Below are 11,899 nucleotides of genomic sequence, written 5' to 3' on the forward strand. Positions count from 1 at the left end.
CACACACACACACACACACACACACACACACACACACACACACACATGTTTAGTTCACCATGAAAAAGAGCAATGCATGCTCCTAATGGCCAAGCCATCTCTCCAGGCCTTTTCTTGTCTTAATGCGTTGACTGTACAGTGCTCAGTTGTAGCAGCGAGAACATGGAGAAAGACAAAGACATACAAATACCTTTCTTCACTCCAAACATCTTGTGTTTATATTTTTTTGTTTTGTTTTTAAATGAGACATTGAAAATATTAATTAAAAAACAACAAAACAAGAACCGAAAGGAAATGGAACAAAAAGCAGACAGGACCGTGGTGCTGCACATTTGTAATCTCAGCACTCAGGAGGCAGAGGCAGGCGGCTTTCTGAGTTCAAGGCCAGCCTGGGCTACAGAGAGAGTTCCAGGACAGCCAGGGCTAACCCTGTTTCAAAAAGATAAAACAAACAAAAGAAAAAACTCATTTATTTAACTGTGTGTGCATGTTTGGCTGCCTACATGTGTGGGCATCGTGTTCACACCGCGCTTGAGGAGACCAGAAGGGGCGTTAGCTCCCTTCAGAACTGGAGTTAAAGATGGCTGTGCTGTGGTCTCGAGGAAGCTGGGAACTGAACCAGGGTCCTTGGCAACAGCAACATGTGCTCTTAACCACTGAGCTGTTGTTCTAGCCTCATTTGTTTGTTTGTTTGTTTGTTTGTTTCAGACAGTCTTGTTTTGTGCTCCAAGATAGCTTAGAATTTGCTTTGTAGCCCAGGCTAACCTCAAACTCATATTCTCCTACCTTGGCCTCCTAAGTGCTGAGGGGAAAGCCATGTGGTACCACACTCAGCACGTTAGCCGTAACTTGGGCAATGTTTCTCCTATGTCAACAGCTGCCTTCTTATTTGTCTTTTAAATTTGAATATTCAGTTTTGTGTACATTTGTGAGGAATATACCATGTCGGGTTGTGTTTTAGAAGTTGATGAAATCCTAATTGGCATAGTCACTTAAGCTTCTCATTTTGGGCTGAGTACCAGCCGAATCATGTGAGATGGTATGATCCTGGAGATGTAAAACTGGCAATGTAAGAGAGGCCTGATGGATGTCCTTGTGGTTCCTTTGTCTCCCATGACATTTAAAGGCGGCACAATGTCCTGTCCTGAGCAAGACGAGGAACAAGACAAGGGGCTGAATCTCCAGCCGCTGATCCCAGACAGTTACTCGGCACCTGTGGATTTCAGGTTTGTTTGGTTTTATTTTAAATCCATTCAGCAGAAGCAAGACTCTCATAATTCTCGTGTCAATCAAATGCCTGTAATGGGAATGTGGATGTTGTTGAAATGATAACCATGGCTGTAGTAGTCGAGCTATTAATAAGTATTGACAAGGGCCTAAGGGACAGAGACAGAGCTCAGGATGGTGTCCCAGAATGCTCCCATCAACGTTGCTGGCCCTTGAGGCAGTGGGGACCGTGGAGACTGCATCTCCAGTGAGCTTTCCTGTGACCTGGGTAACATGTGTTTACTTCTTGCTGCCAAGCCTGAAGCCCAATGGGACCTGTATGACTCTCTGGAGTGTGGGCAGGAGAGTTGCTTCAGTTACTGCTGTGTAGGGACTCCTGTCAGCCTGGACCAGCATAGCAACATTGCTGAGTCTGGGCCTTTGAGTGACAGGCTCATCCTTGCTTGGGTCTCCTCACTCCAGGAATCCCACCAAGTGGCTTGAGAAGGAAGGGATGGAGAGCCGAGTCCCACCCAAAAGACTCACCTGCTTTTTAAAGACCGTGTCTCATTATGTAACCCCAGCTAACCAAACTTTCTATGTAGAGCAGGCTGGTCTCAAATTCATAGAAGCCCTCCTGCCTCTGCCTCCTAAATTCTGGCACTAAAGAACTGGGCCATGGCCTACTTTATGATCCGCATTGAAGAGAGGTGAATTTTGATCCTAAACGTGGTGTTCATACCTCATACTATTGCCTAAATGAATATTCACGCTATACAGAGTGGTAAAAACAACCCAAGGTTTGCAGGAAATCTGAGCTCTGCTACTTCTTAGCTGTAAGACCTTGGGGCACCCCCACACTTAAGCTGTTATATAGAGAAAAAGAAACACTGTTTAGTGTTGAGAGAATGTATTTGAGGATGCCCTCCCTCCCATAACAGATACTTGAGTCCCTTATGTAAAATGGTGTTTGCATAGAATCCATGCACGCTCTTTCCTATGCTCTAGATCTTCTCTAGGTGGCTTATAATACCTGGTACAATGTAAGTGCTATGTAAGTAGTTGCTGTGCTCACTTTGAATTGGGGGGGGGCTGGGCAGTGGTGGCGCACACCTTTAATCAGCACTTGGGAGGCAGAGACAGGCGGATCTCTGAATTTGAGGCCAGCCTGATCTACAGAGTGAGTTAGTTCCAGGACAGCCAGGAATACACAGAGAAACCCTGTCTCAAAAAACTAAAAAAAAAAAAAAAGAATGGGGGGAGATACCAATAAGGAAAAAATCTACATGATCAGTACAGATGTGATCCCTCCAGTTTTTTTGTCTGTGGTGCATACATGTTTACATGTGTCTGCAGGCATGCTTGCTCATGTATGTGCATGTGGAGGACAGAGGTTGACAGTGGGATGTTTTCCTGTGTCAATCTCCCTGGCTCTCTTTCACTCCTTCATTCCTTGTTTCTCTCTTGTTTCTTTATTTTTCCCTTTGTTTCTTTGTTTCTTTCTTTGCTTCTTTTTTCCTTTTGTTTCTTTGTTTCTTTTTTCTTTCTAGACAAGTTCTCCCACCACCACAGACAGAGCTTGGCATTTTGGCTAGACTATCAGCTCCCAGGAGACTGTCACCACTGGGGTTAAGGGGTGTGCCATGCTTGTTTTGTTTTGTTTTTACATGGGTGCTGGGGGTCAAACTCAGGTCCTCTCCCTATGCAGCAAGCACCTTACCCACTGAGTCACCTCCCCATGCCCTGTGTAAAAAGGGTTGCTGTGGAACTAGGAAGACGGCTTAGTGAGCAGGGTGCTTGCTGTGTGAGTGTTAAAACTTAAGGTCAGAGCCACCGAACACAAGAAAAGCTGAACACAGTAGTAGGTGTGTGTCTATCATCTCAGTGCTCCTACAGTGAGAGGGGAAGTGAAACAGTTTAATCCCTGGAAGCTTGGGGGCCAGCTAACTGAAGGAATCCGAGAGAAGGAACTCTGCCTGAGGTTGCAGAGGTGGCTCAGTGGTTAAGAGCACTTGCTGCTCTTGCAGAAGACCTGGGTTCGGATCCCAGGTTCCATACCGTGCTTCATAACTACTCATAAATCCAGTTCCAGGGACTCTGATGCCCTCTTCAGATCTCCATGGGTACTAAGGACATGCATGGTGTGTATACATACATGCAAACAAAACACTCATACACATAAAGTAAGTACATCTTTAAAAACAAAAGAGAAAGAAGTTTGCTTTGATTTTTCACACCTACTTTGTTTGTTTGTTTGTTTTTGGAGACAGGGTTTCTCTGTATAGCCCTGGCTGTCCTGGCACTCACTTTGTAGACCAGGCTGGCCTCAAACTCAGAAATCCACCTAGCCTCTGCCTCCCAAGTGCTGGGTTTAAAGGCTTTAATAAGAGTTCTTAAATACTTCAACCTCACCCCACCTTCTACCCCACTACCTACTAGAGGTAGTAGAAAAGGAAGGTTAATAGGAAACTGGGATCATGAACATGTTTGGAAATAGTTCCTCAGGGCTATTCCAATCTCTGTTGTCAGCAGTCCAGTCCTCTAGAAAAACATTAGCATGAATCAGCAGCTGTAGTCCAGTCCACTCAGTTAATCAATTACCACTCCTGAATCAACGATGGCAGTTCCATCAGGAAGAAAGCACAAGGCTCCACCAATCGGCTTGAGTCGGAGGAGGCATCAAGAAGCCACCAGAATATTAGAATTCTTTGGCAAGTTACTCTCTATGAAATCACGACAACCAAAGATCAGCAGTGAGACATAAGGCAAATCAATGCAAGAGTGTCCTCAGAGAAGACTAGCGAAACAGAGCAAGGGACACCAATGCTAGAGCCCCCTCCCATTGTCTGTAGAATCAGATTTTTATCTTTTCTGAACACCACACACCCTCTCACATGTCTGCTTCAGCAAAACATCCTTCCCTCTGTCTGCCCCAGAACAACATCATATGACAGAGCTGAGTTTCTAAAGAATCCAGAAACTTCCACTTCAGAAAGACCCATATTCAATAGGGTAGAAGGTAAGGACTGACACCAGAGGTTGTCCTCTGACCACCATATGTTGTGGAGTGCATATGTGACTGCACCCACACATGTAAACTCACATATGAACACATGGACACCTACATCTGCTAAGTAAAATACAATGCAACATAATAAAAATGTATTGTTGCAAATGTTAGATGAAATCATGTAAGTAGATATGCTTTATACATTGTAGGTCACACAAGGTGACCCTGGCTCTAGTCCTCAAGTGCCCACCACAGATGTGGCCATTGTACAGATGACATGACAGATCCTATATAGGATAGGGGCTATGCCAAAGAGAGAGAACCACATGGAACTAGTTGGAAGTGGGTTGGGAAAATAATTAAGGATGCGTGTGCATCCCAGCTCTTACTTACCACCCCATCCTGAGACCCTTCTACACTTTCTCCATTTACCTTCCCATCCTATACCTCCCAGATCACTTTATGCTGCAGTATGAAAAAAAAAAAAAATAGAGTACTGCCTGGAGCCTCCTTGACAATTCCTGCTGTGTTGCTAAGCAACTTGGCATCCTGATCCAGAAAGAGGAACCTGGTGCTCCCTGGCCTTCTAGCCTCTTTTAGCTACTTCCTCCTCCTCCAGCCTCAAGAAAGCAGGGGTTGCTGGAGAGATGGCTAAACCTTTAAGAGCACAGAGCACTTGATGTTCATTTCCCAGCATTCACGTGACAGCTAACAACTGCTTGGAACTCTGCAGGCACCCAGCACACCAGTGGTGTACAGACAAAGCACCCACACACATAAAATTAAAAAAAAAGGGGTTTTAAAAAAAGAAATAAACAGTGGAAATACACATCTAGAGATAGATAGATGATAGATAGATAGATAGATAGATAGATAGATAGATAGATAGATAGATAGAGTGCTTCTCTGATTTATGGGAAAGCTGGGCTGTAGAATTAGAGGATTAGACAGTAAGCATGGAAAGGCATGACTTCTCAGTCTTGCTTCTGCACTGATCAATGAATGTCTAGAGCTCTGAGTGAACCGTTCAGGCACAGGCTGCCCTTTGTTAACAGGAGCGTCTCAGCGGCACCACTATTTTATAATGATGTCAATGACGATCAGAAAAATAAGTAACCTTAACCATCCCCAAAGAACAGGTGGGGAGGTTTGCAGCAGCACCATGAGGACACTTCTCCTGGATCATGTCATCAGAGAGACATGCAATGCTTGCAGACTTTCAATATGCTTCCCTCAGTTTGCTATCTGTGTGGAACTTGTGGTGAATGCTGGCATTAGGAACCTGCTCAGGGCTTGGGCAGTCAGTGGGTGGGCGTTTTGGCCTGTTACTTCCAGAAACTCTGATTCTCAGAATCTTCACTCTACCATGAAAGTGCTGATAACCAAGGGTCAGGAACAAAGTAAACATTGTATGGTAATTGAATCTCATCCCTGCCACTGGGAAGAGCTGGGCTTCCAAATGAGTTCTTTGTCATCTGCGCCTTGGCTTTCTTTGTCTATAAATTAAAACTGGGGCTAGAACCAAGCCCAGAGTGTTCTGGTGGTAAAGAGAAGGAAACATCTTTAAATGGTACCTGGAACATGTGTTTTCAGTATCAGCCTTATTCTGACTTCTGGGAGGTCTTAGGTGTATGAAGCACTTCTCCGGAGGCAGGAGAGCACCGACTGGTGTCGGGGTGACCTAGGACACTGCGCTGTCCTTCCTTGTCATGAGATAAGTTACTTGTCCCTAATGCACATCAGCGTTTTCATCCACAAAATGAGAAAAGCAGAAGGTTTTTAAAACTCAAACACAATTTGGGATATTGGTTATCGTAATGTGAGTCACTGTTAATGTGGACGTTACTGGCCTCTGGCTTTCATGTAGTCATCCACAGGTGTAGTGGCTATTCCTGGTTGTCAACTTGACTCTATCTGGAATGAACTATACTCCAGAATTGGAAGGCTAACTTGTGATCCTAATCTGGAGGCTGGGAGATACAAGTTTCTGACCTAGATCTTGGCATGGAGATCTTGAGGTATAGTAGCTATGAATCCCAGAAGATTAAGACAGGGAGATCTCTGAGTTCAAGGTCAGCCTGGGACAAAGCAAGTCCCAGATCCAGGCATGGTGGCACACAGCTTTAATCTGGGCCACACCTTCTGCTGGAGACCTACATAAGGACATTAGAAGAAGGAAGATTTATGCTCTGTTTTCTTTGCCTGCTTGCCTTGTGGGGCTGAGCAACTGCTAGATCCTTGGACCTCCATTCTCATCTGCTGCTGACCATNGTTGGGGAGTTGGACTACAGACTGCAAGTCATCAACAAATTCCCTTACTATAGAGAGACGACCCATAAGTTGTGACTCTAGAGAACCCTGACTAATACAACACAATGACAGTGGGAATCAAGTAGTCGTGTTATTCACCCTGCAGAAAACATCTCCGAGTGGTGGAACACCTCCCCAAAGTCACACAGCTTTAACTGTGCTGAAATCTTGTAGGTTGCTTGGCTCACAGAGAAATTAGAAGATGCCCTGAGGAAAGGAAGCCAACCCAAGTGCTTCATTACCAATCAAGAGGGTTCACCATTTGGTCTTAGGACCAGGTCTAGACTGCCACAGGGAAGTGGGCATGGCCACTCAAGCCTCTTCTCGAGGCAGCTGATTGAGCCTAGAGGGAAGGAGACAAGCGGTTGACTTAATTATATTCTTACTTACTTCTTTTGTGTGCATGTATATTTAGAAGTGGTACATACTTGCCTCCATGTGTGACGGTGAGACCACAACTTGAGAAAGTCAGTGCCCTCCTTCCATCATGTGAATCTTGGGGATTGAACTCAGTTCAGGCTTGGTGACAGGTGCCTTTACCCACTATACTGTCTCACTGGCCTTTGTGTTGTTTTTGTTTGTTTGTTTAAATAATAGAAGGCATTAATAGACATACTGAGGTACTTATATGGTCATTTCATATTTACAATAACTTATGAGGTATGTACTGCTTTCTTCATGCCCATTTTTCAGATGGGGTCACCGAGGCACACAGACGTAAGTTGCTTGAAGTCATAGCTTGTAAGTGAGAAAACAAGCACTCAAACTAAGCCCATAACCCTTGCTATCAGATGCAATATTACACCACTTTTAAATAACAAGAATAGTAAAACAGGAAAAGAAGAAATGGAAAACTGTCTCCACCCAGAGATAACGCTCATCAAAAGAAAAGGTCACATCAATAGGGCCTTGAGCCACTTTCCTTTATACGTGAAATGTACCATCCTGGGATGGGGGAAATCATGGAAAATCATGCTGACCAAAACGAGGTAGAACATGCCATCAGGTTGAAATAGAGTGAGACACCCTTCCTCATCCCAAAGTACAGTGATCCACCCCAGGCCTGGAGGGCTGCAGGTGGAGTGGAGGATTGAGGAAGGCAGTGAGCTGACAAACAGCTCAGTTCTTCCCTGTCAGTCAGCAGGGAAGCCTAAGTAGTGATGCTGAGGAGATCAGCTGGTGGCCTATCCTTTCTAATCTCAAGATGCTGTGATGGGAAGTTGCACCTGCAGCGGGCAAATGCAGGTCACACTTGTTGAGGTTTGGTCTGTTATGTGTTGTAATGCTAAATACTGGCCCCCAAAGCCTGGCTGTCCCAGGGATGAGAGAATTATCTCGTACACAAAACAATGCTATGTCATCTTGTTCCTTAATTTGAAACTATTGGTTGAATAAAGATGCCATCAGCCTATAGCTGGGCAGAAGAGAGATAGGTGGGGTTTCGGTTCCCAGGCTTGGGGTCTGAGGCAGGACCTTGAGGGGAGAAGAGAGGGAGAGGAAGAAAGTGGGGAGAAGAGAAGATGCCATGGGGTAGGTGAGTCATGAAAACATGGCCATGAGGGCTGGCCAATTGGAGTTAAGAGTGGCCCAGATGGAACATGATAAGTCATACTTTCAGGTTATCGACTGGGAAGTGGACAGAATAGCATAGAGGGTAGATATCTGCCCACTTCTAGTGCTTTAAAGGCTTATTATAAACACAAAACTTGTGTGTCTTTTATCTGGGAACTGAATTATCAATGGGGGGGGGGGCGCGGAGGTACAAATCCATGACTGAGATTAAACATTTAACACAACACACACTCGCATAAAGAAACAATCCAGACAGAGCCAGCATGAGAGGAACTTGCAGAAGGTTGAGGAAGTTGGCTCTGGGACCACAGGTTAGCCCATTTCCTCACCGGAAAACTGAGGTGACTTAGCAAGGTGTGATCAGGTCAGAGGGCAGAGGACTCAGACAACATCGGCACGAAGCAGAGTCTGATACCAAGCCAGGTTCGTCATAGAGAGGGGTGTATTTCTACTATCAGCAGCCCCAAGGCACTGAATTCTAAACAGCTCACACGGGCAAGCTATAGAACGCCTAAGGCATTTTAAAGACATTGAAGGAAAAGAAAACATGGAACCAGAAGAGCAGAGGCTCTGAGGAATGTGCATCCCAGGATGGAAGTATCTACGTCAGAAGAGATGGCTGGTGGGACAGCATTCTCAGCCCAAGCGCTCTAGGTGGTACGGGTCCTCTGTACCTCTCAGATCTCAGAGCTTTGGACAACATCTTCAAAATCACACAGAGCATCAGAGAAGACATGGATCAGTGCACAGGAGTGATCCTAAGCAAGGCCATTGAGAGTGTTTGGGAGTAAGGAAGAAGTCATCAGAGGTCCCAGAACAGCCCCTCATCTTTGGCCAGGTTGTTCAATGTGGTGGGCCTTGGATTACTAGTATTCTCCAAGCTGTTAAAGTTATAGCTGTCCCTTTTCTCCCTTCCCTAACCTTAGGGGAGGGATGTCTTGGAAACGTTTCGTAAATGCTGCACTGAATACTCATGATGAAAGGCACATCAGCATGCCATCTTGTCACTGGTGACGTGGATGAGGTGACCAAGAACTTGTATCATTGAAAGAGTCCTCTGGGTTAGATTGGAAACAATAGTGAGAACAATGCCTTAGAGGGGCAACAACGCGAGGTTAGCCCACAACGCGTTTCAGTCGAGAAAGGCCTGGATAATCAGGAAGCTGGGTGTTGTTACAGTGTATCTTCCTGGAGCTGAAAATGTGGTAGAGAATTCCTAGCATTCTGGAAGCCCTGGGTTCAACTTCCAGCAATGGGAGACTATGTCTTCATTGGGGCCTGAGTATAACAGTGGCCTCAGCTGGGCAGTGGTGGTGCACACCTTTAATCCCAGCATTTGGGAGACAGAGACAGGCAGATTTCTGAGTTCGAGGTCAGCCTGGTCTACAGAATGAGTTCCAGGACAGCCAAGGCTATACAGAAAAACCCTGTCTGGAAAAACCAAAACCAAAACCAAAACCAACCAACTAAACAAACGAACAAAAAAAAAAACAGTGGCCTCAGCAGGGCGTGGTAGCTCATGCCTTTAATTCCAGCACTCAGGAGGCAGAAGTTGGTGGATTTCTGAGTTTGAGGCCAGCCTGATCTACAGAGTGAGTTCCAGGACAGCCAGGGCTATACAGAGAAACCCTGTCTCGAAAAACAAAACAAAACAAGAACAAAACAAAAACAAAAGAATAAAACAAAACAAACAAACAAACAAACAAAAAACAGTGGCCTCAAGACAGTCATGGCAGCAGGGGAACTGCCAGAGATGAGCTGAGCTAGGGAAAGTGACAGACAGAGATTTCTAAGATGCTGAGGCTGGACTAATCTATGATCAGCTCAAACAAGTGGGAGAGAGAGAGAGAGAGAGAGAGAGAGAGAGAGAGAGAGAGAGAGAGAGAGAGAGAGAGAGAGAGAGAGAGAGAGAGAGAGAGAGAGAGAGAGAGAGAGAATCCATGGGACCCCCAAGGTTCCATAAACACTTTGCAGATCCGTGGCTTGGCCTCTAACTTTTTGTAAGGTGGGATGTATCAGAGGATCACGCGGCAAGTTCATTGACACACCACGACTGTAACTGTTCCCAGTCTGTATCAATCTCCCAGACTGATATAAGAACAGAAAACAACAGAGTTGGGTAGATATAAAAATGAGATTTCATAAGTGAGATCAGTTAGCTGACCATCTCTCAACTATTATGCAATGACTGACTGAAGTCCCTTCTTCACCAGCTTACAGGGACTTCAAGGACATCAAGGTGAGAGAAGCCACCAGGCCTACCCTTCCCCACTCTCAACTATTCCCAAAAGGATTTGACATGTGCCAGGCCTGGGGTTCTTCCTTAGCTCAGAGGACCATCAGCTTTGCTGCAACTTCAGTGCACATGCCCAGCAATGTTCTCAACCATCTTCATGCGGGTCCTCTCCCTCGGGATTGTTCTCTGGATAAGTGAGGACACTTCTCACACCCCAGGTGATTTCCCAGACTACAGAGGTATTGCCATTGTCTCTCCAGAGTTCTTGCACTTCGATTCCTGGTTCACCACACCGTGTGGCTTCCCTTTGCCCTTCTAGAAGTGCTTACCCACACTGAGCATTACATTCTGGGGATGGGGGAGGAATTCCGTGCTCCAGAGGGTGGATCCCTTTCTTCACCCCAAATGCCATTTCCCAGTCAATGCAGTTTTTCTGCATTTCACATGTTTTCTAAGACACATCTACTTTGTACACAGCCTCTACTAGCCCCAACCTTGCTGTGACTTGGGTTCTGTCTCATTTCATATAAAGATCTAAGTATAGGGGCCTGGGGAGATGGGTCAAGAGCACTTGATGCTCTTCCAGTAGACCTGGTTCAGTTCCCAGCACCCACATTGCAGCTCACGACTGTGTATAACTCCAGGATCCGACCTTTCAGGATCTGACACCCTCACACAGACATGCAGACAAAACAACAGTGCACATAAAATCAATACATCTTTAAAGATGCATTAAAAATATCTAAGAACGGGACCATAACCTTTGCCAGGAAATTCTTGGCAGCTCAGATTTCTCTATCCTGCTTTGGTCTCCTCTGGTGAGCTCCGTCTCTGTAAACAGGGCTGTAATCATGGTGTTCCTCCAATGCCCTCTACAAGGCTTAAGCCTCTAGCAGGCCAGACTGCCCCCTGGCTCATGTACTGTCTGGACTATATGAGTCCTTTCTCCATCTCAAGAGCTCTAGAGGACATGACATGGAGCACAGCTTTGCATGAAAGGCAGAGTGCTCTGAAGGTTAAATGCCATGGATAGGGGCTGGAGAGGCAGTTCAGCAGTTACAAGCACTTGTTGCTCTTGAAGAGGACCAGGCTTCAGTTACCAGCACCCACATGGTAGCTCATAATCACCCATAACTCTAGTTCCAGGGGAACTCAGCACCCTCTCCTGACCTTGTCAGGCACCAGGCCCTAGTGTGGTGTGCATGCACACATGAAGGCAAAACACTTATACACATAAAATAAAATGAATAAATCTTTTTTAAAAATGTCATAGAAAATGCAGTGGGTGGTGGTGCACGCCTTTAGCCCCAGTACTCAGGAGGCAGAGGCAGGTGAGTTTAAGGACAGCCTGGTATCAGAGCTAGTTCTAGGACAGGCAAAGTTACACAGAAAAACCCTGTGTCACAAAACAAAAACAAATAAAAAGGCATAGGAAAAAAAAAAGAAGGCCATTAGACAGATGGAACAAGTAAAGCCCATGCATGAGGCACAGTATTTGTCTCCCTGATCCCGGCCTCACCACACCTTCTATCTAACAACTATCTGATGGAGGATTTTCAAATTTT

At 45.5% G+C, this 11,899-nt stretch overlaps 1 long non-coding RNA gene across 1 annotated transcript in view; it reads left to right on the forward strand.

Moving 5' to 3' along the window:
- The window catches only part of LOC110303001, a 26,625-nt gene extending 14,726 nt beyond the window's left edge, over nucleotides 1-11,899 (forward strand). Inside the window, exons 3-4 of the long non-coding RNA XR_002378888.1 lie at nucleotides 1,127-1,226; nucleotides 10,312-11,899. This is a non-coding gene — a long non-coding RNA (uncharacterized LOC110303001). The remainder of the gene's footprint in view (nucleotides 1-1,126; nucleotides 1,227-10,311) is intronic.

Source organism: Mus caroli, chromosome 1, assembly GCF_900094665.2.
Source record: "Mus caroli chromosome 1, CAROLI_EIJ_v1.1, whole genome shotgun sequence".
NCBI lineage: Eukaryota > Metazoa > Chordata > Mammalia > Rodentia > Muridae > Mus > Mus caroli.